Here is a 6,410-nt window from a genome sequence, read left to right as displayed (position 1 = left end):
GGGGCGAGTGCAAAGTGGGAGCAACTGAGGGTGATCTGGGGACCCACACTCCCAGTCTAGAGACTCAGCCTCTCACTTTCCATGAGCAAACCATGCCTGTCACATTACTGAGATCTTTCCTTACAAACTTGCGTTATTCTAAAGTGAGTTGGGTTGTCACTCTTGGTCTGAAAGAGTCCCACAGATGTCCCCATAGACACGCACCTCTCCTAGCCAGCCCCTTCCATCCTAACTGCCAAGGCCGTGATGCAGAGGCCCCAGAGCAAAGCAGGTGGAAGATTCCCCAGGGCATCTCCTCCCACCATGAAATTTATACAGAGTAACATAGACCTGCCTTTTATTACCAGGAGAAATATCAACAACCTCAGATATGCAGATGATACCACTCAAATGGCAGAAAGGGAAGAGGAACTAGAGAGCCTCTTGATGAGAATGAAACAAGAGAGTGAAAAAGCTGACTTGAAACTCAACATTCAAAAAAAAATAAGATCATGGTATCTGGTCCCATCACTTCATGGCAAATATAAGAGGAAAAGTGGAAGCAAGGACAGACTTTATTTTCTTGGGCTCCAAAATCACTACAGATGGTGATTGCAACCATGAAATTCAAAAAATGCCTGATCCTTTGAAGGAAAGCTATGACAAACCTAGACAATGTATTAAAAAACATAGACATCACTTTGCTGGCAAAAGTTCGTATAATCAAAGCTATGATTTTTCCAGTAGCCATATATGTACACAAGAGTCGGACCATAAAGAAGTCTGAACACCAAAGAATTGATGGTTTTGAATCATGGTGCTGGAGAAGACTCTTGAGAGTCCCCTGGACTGCAAGGAGATCAAACCAGTCAATCCTAAAGGAAATCAACCCTGAATATTCATCGAAAGGACTGATCCTGAAGCTGAAGCTCCAGTATTTCGACCGTGTGATGTGAAGAGCCAACTCATTGGAAAAGACCATGATGCTGGGAAAGACTGAAGGCAAACGAAGAAGAGCAGGGCAGAGGATGAGATGGTTAGATAGCATCACCAACTAGTGAACATGAATTTAAGCAAACTCCAGGAGATAGTGGAGGACAGGGAAGCCTGTCATGCTGCAGTCCATGGGGTGGCAAATTGTCAGACACAACTTAGCAACTGAACAACAAGCCTTATTACATAACTTCAGTAAACAGATTTCTCACCTGTAAAGAGTTATTTTAAAGATCAAATAAAGCAATAGATCACTATCTGTCATAGGATAAGTATTTGGTTCACGGCGGTGCTCTTGCTGCTAATATTGTGGCTGGAGATATTATTGTCATTTCTAGATTCTGCCGAAGGCAGTCTTTTCGACATCTTTTTTAAACCTGGCACCAGATTGAAACCAGCCTGCTAGAAGCAGTGTGACCAGAGAAAAGCAGAGCAATCTTTGGGTACACCAAGCTTTTCCCACAAGAAGGGCTGTCAACCCTGTCCTGTCCCCTTGCTCCATGCAGTATTGGAATAGCTAAAAATTTGGTTTTAGCCTGGGTTCCAAGATTTGCTTTCCTCAAAAGACTTACCAGGGCACAAGGGGGAGGGAGAAGGAAGAAAGAAAGAAGGAAGGGAGGGAGGGAGGCCTCGGGGCAAGGGCAAGCACTTCCTCTTAACACTTAGGTAAAGAGCAGAACTGAGTAACAAGTAGGAACTCGTGAGATCCCAGGGGCCTGGGGCAGATCACATCAGACATGGTCTTTCAAAACACTATTTTCTTGTAAATAAAAGTTACAGATGCTTATTGTAGGAAAAATTTTAAATATAATAAGAAAGAACATAAAACTCAAACCTAATCTTACCTGCAGAAATCATCACAGTCATCATTTTACAATGGTAATTTCCAGCAATTTTACATAATTGGGATCATATTTTATATTCTATAGGTGGGTTTTGCACCTTTCTTTCCTTCATTTTACTTCATGTCATTATGAGACTGCATTTTTCAGTCTCATAAAAGTTTTTGGAAAACATTATTTTTAATGGCTGCTTGATATTCTCTTGTAAGAATTATGCAGGACTTATTTTAGGACACTGAGGGTAGCCTTGGCCTTGACTGCTAATTAACCTCCCTTTTATCATGTCCACTCTGACTTACATGACTCGCTCTCACCCCTAAGAGGGTGCTGCTGCTGTCCTGGCAAACATTTCATCTGAAGGAGGAAGAATTCAGAGGAGGGGCCAGGGTAAGCGAAAGAGCAGTGTTAGCAGTGAGAGGAAGAATTTCCCACTGTTCGGTGACTTCCTGTCTCTGTCTCACATCTCTGGAAGATAACATTTGGTTTCCACTGAGGTATGTGATCAGGGCCTGGCCCTGTGGGGTGCCTGGATTCCTGCAGGCCCCAGCATGCCACCAGCTGAGCAAAGGGGATCGCGCTTTCCCAAGATAATGACTGCAAATCGGCCGTGGATCGGCCGATGGGTCCCTTGCTGACTCCAGAATATAAAACTCTTATAAGGATAAATAAGTCAGTGCCACTCTGTTCCCTGATTTACGGTTGCCTGTTTCCCCAGAGCAGCAGGAAACACTTCCTCTGAGGCACAGCCGAGCACCTGTGAGCCTCACCTGGTTAAGTCATCAGGTGCCGTGGCCCGCCCTCCTGCTCTGACAGTCCCTGGGTGACGTTCCAGAGTCTAAGTGAGATGGAAGGTTTGCATCTCTGGGAGGGATTCGGGCATCCTAGCTGGAGGAATGACAGATGTGGCTGGCCAAGCCACCTGCGGCCCTTGTGAGTGTGCATTTTTCTGACGCACGTTCTGTTTGCACAGTGCTTGACTGTGCTGAGTTCTGTGGGACACTGAGAAGACTCCCGTGGTCACTGCAGGAGCACAGCAGGGAAGAGGCTGCCCGAGCACACAGTGACATTCTGCGAGAGTGGGAGACACAGGATAGACCACGAAATGCAAAAGAGGGAGAAGCGCGAATGGACAGCAATCTGACAAAATGTATGACCTCACCAGGAATCAAAGTCAAGCAACCGTGTTTTATCGATAACATTGGGAAAGATAGTTTATAATAGAAAATTGCCAGGGTGGTCAGAAAAGACACTCTTTTATGCCCTGGCAGCAGCATAAGTTTGATTTTGATAATGAGATTCAAAAGCCAACATTCAAAAGCCAACCAGTTTGGTAGGTTATTTAGCATCTTGTCATTTAGCCTCAGGAAAATACCAGAGATGTCCCCCAGGAGTTAGGTACAATCATATTCATGCAGTGTTATTGACAAATGGCAAAATATTGGAAAGAGTTTAAATATCCTGAAACACAGAGTTAATTAAATTAACTGCATTGATGGAATATCAAAGTGCAATCTTTTCATTTATTTCCTTATTTTGGGCTGCACTGGTTCTTCATTGCTGCTCGTGGACTACTCTCTAGTTGTGTTACACAGGCTTCTCATTGCAGCATCTTCTCTTGTTCCAGAACATGGGCTCTTGGGCACACGGGCCTCAGTAGTTGTGGCTCACAGGCTTTGTTGCCTCGTGGCACATGGGATCTTCCTGGACCAGGGATCAAACCCATGTTCCCTGCATTAGCAGGCAGGTTCTTAGCCACTTGACCACCAGGGAATCCCAAACAGCAATATTTTAAAAATCATGCTTTAGAAGTAACTTTTTTAGTCACATTGAAAAAGTGCGACTTCCCTGGTGATTTAGTGGCTAAGGCTCTGTGCCCCTAGTGCAGGGGCCTAGGTTAAATCCCTGGTCAGGTAACTAGATCCCACCTACTGCAACTAATACCCAGCACAGCCAAACAAATAGAAATAATTTCTTAAAAGAGTAAGATACAGTGGAATCCCAATTTTTTCATATTATAAAGATATAAAGATAGACATCTTTCTGTCACTCTCGAATATATAGGAAAGTGAAAGTTTCAGTTGCTGAGTTGTATCCGACTCTTTGTTCCCTGTAGCCCACCAGGCTACTCTGTCAATGGAATTCTCCAGGCAAGAATACCCACTGGAGTGGGTAGCCAATCCCTTCTCCAAGGGGTCTTCCCCACCCAGGGATCAAGCCAGAGTCTCCTGCATTGCAGGCAGATTCTTTACCATCTAAGCCACCATATATTTATCTATGAGATATATGTATATGGGCAATGTATGAATGGTATGTATATCATACATACACATATAGATAGAGAGATAGAGAAAGAGAGAGAGAGATGGAGAAGAACAGAAGCAGACAAAGGGGAAAGACCTGAGACACTCATATGTCAGCAATAGCCTGAAGCCTTTCTGGCCACATGGTGACCGCTTAGAAAGTGTTCTTTTCTACTTACATGTGACCTATCTTCAGTTCAGTTCAGTTCAGTTGCTCAGTCGTGTTCGACTCTTTGTGACCCCATGGACTGCAGCACACCAGGCCTCCCTGTCCATCACCAATTCCCGGAGTCTACCCAAACTCATGTCCATTGAGTCAGTGATGCCATCTAACCATCTCATCCTCTGTTGTCCCCTTCTCCTCCTGCCCTCAATCTTTCCCAGCATCAGGGTCTTATCAAATGAGTCAGTTCTTTGCATCAGATGGCCAAAGTATTGGAGTTTCAGCTTCAACATCAGTCCTTCCAATGAACACCCAGGACTGATCTCATTTAGAATGGACTGGTTGGATCTCCTTGCAGTCCAAGCGACTCTCAGGAGTTTTCTCTAACACCACAGTTCAAGAGTATCAGTTCTTTGGCGCTCAGCTTTCTTTATAGTACAACTCTCACATCCATACCTGACTACTGGAAAAACCATAGCCTTGACTAGACGGACCTTTGTTGACAAAGTAATGTCTCTGCTTTTTAACATGCTGTCTAGGTTGGTCATAACTTTCCTTCCAAGGAGTAAGCGTCTTTTAATTTCATGGCCACAGTCACCATCTACAGTGATTTTGGAGCCCCTGAAAATAAAGTCAGCCACTGTTTCCACTGTTTCCCCATCTACTTGCCATGAAGTGATGAGGCTAGATGCCATGATCTTAGTTTTCTGAATGTTGAGGTTTAAGCAAACTTTTTCACTCTCCTCTTTTACTTTCATCAAGAAGCTCTTTGGTTCTTCTTCACTTCCTGCCATAAGGGTAGTGTCATCTTCATATCTGAGATTATTGATGTTTCTCCTGGCAATCTTGATTCCAGCTTGTGCTTCCTCCAGCCCAGCGTTTCTCATGATGTACTCTGCATATAGTTAAATAAGCAGGGCAACAATATACAGCCTTGATGTACTCCCTTCTCAATTTGGAGACCAGTCTGTTGTTCCACGTCCAGTTCTAACTGTTGCTTCCTGACCTGCATACAGGTTTCTCAAGAGGCAGATCAGGTGGTCTGGTATTCCCATCTCTTACAAAATTTTCCACAGTTTATTGTGATCCACATAGTTAAAGGTTTTGGCATAGTCAATAAAGCAGAAATAGATGTTTTTCTGGAACTCTCTTACTTTTTTGATGATCCAGTGGATGTTGGCAATTTGATCTCTGGTTCCAGATCAGATAGTGAGCAAGTGACATTTACTTGGTAGCTTGCTGTGTAGAAATCTTCCAAAATAACGAGTCTCTTAAGAAAAAGTAATAAAGAGGGTTGTCAATAGTGAAAAAGCATTAGAACCAGACCTACACTTCCTCCACTGGGCCTTTGCTTCTGCCTGATCTCTCAGGAGCTCTGGAGGAAGTACATGCCTGGCTCAAAGGCGGGCATGCATAAAGGGGCTGACAATGCCTCCCTCACAGAGGGGATGTGAAGATTCTATATATAAACACAGCCCATAGAAACACACCCACCCTACAACCCAACAGTGACACTCCCAAATATATATCAGACAAAAGTGCTTACAAGCATTCACCAAAAGACACAAAATACACTGCTCATAGCAGCACTATTTGTGATACCTCCAAACTGGTGGCAACTCAGTGCCCATCAACATATAAGCAAGTTACAGCATATTCATACAAGGGAGTCCTGTTCAGCAATGAGCATGAACAACTAGAACCGCATGCCACAGCGCTAAAGCGCTAACAACTGGTCCTCTGTGTGCCGCAGGGCTAAGCCTGGAGTCTGCCATCACTGAGGCCATTTCTCAGAAACGCCGGGGTACGGACCCTGGTTCTACTACCGGCTGACCTTGGGAAAACTCCTTAACTCCTCTGAGCCTCAGTTTCTTTTGACTAATGGGGGTAATGATCTTTGCCCTGGTGCAAAGCACACAGCAGAGACTAGATTTCTTCCTGCCTTGCAAAATGACATGTTACTGCACTCAGAGCCAGAAGGTTCAGACAGCCTGAGAGGCACTCTGGAACGTTCTGGGCCCACAAGAGGAATCCAATTAAAGCCACTACATGAAGAAATGGAGTAGGAGAACTTCTAGTGTCAGGTTTGAAAATCGCTCAGATGGAGGGCCCCCAAGCCAGGAGCTTCCATCC

This window comes from Capricornis sumatraensis, chromosome 23, assembly GCF_032405125.1.
Source record: "Capricornis sumatraensis isolate serow.1 chromosome 23, serow.2, whole genome shotgun sequence".
Taxonomy (NCBI): Eukaryota; Metazoa; Chordata; class Mammalia; order Artiodactyla; family Bovidae; genus Capricornis; species Capricornis sumatraensis.
This window is presented reverse-complemented; position numbering follows the sequence as displayed.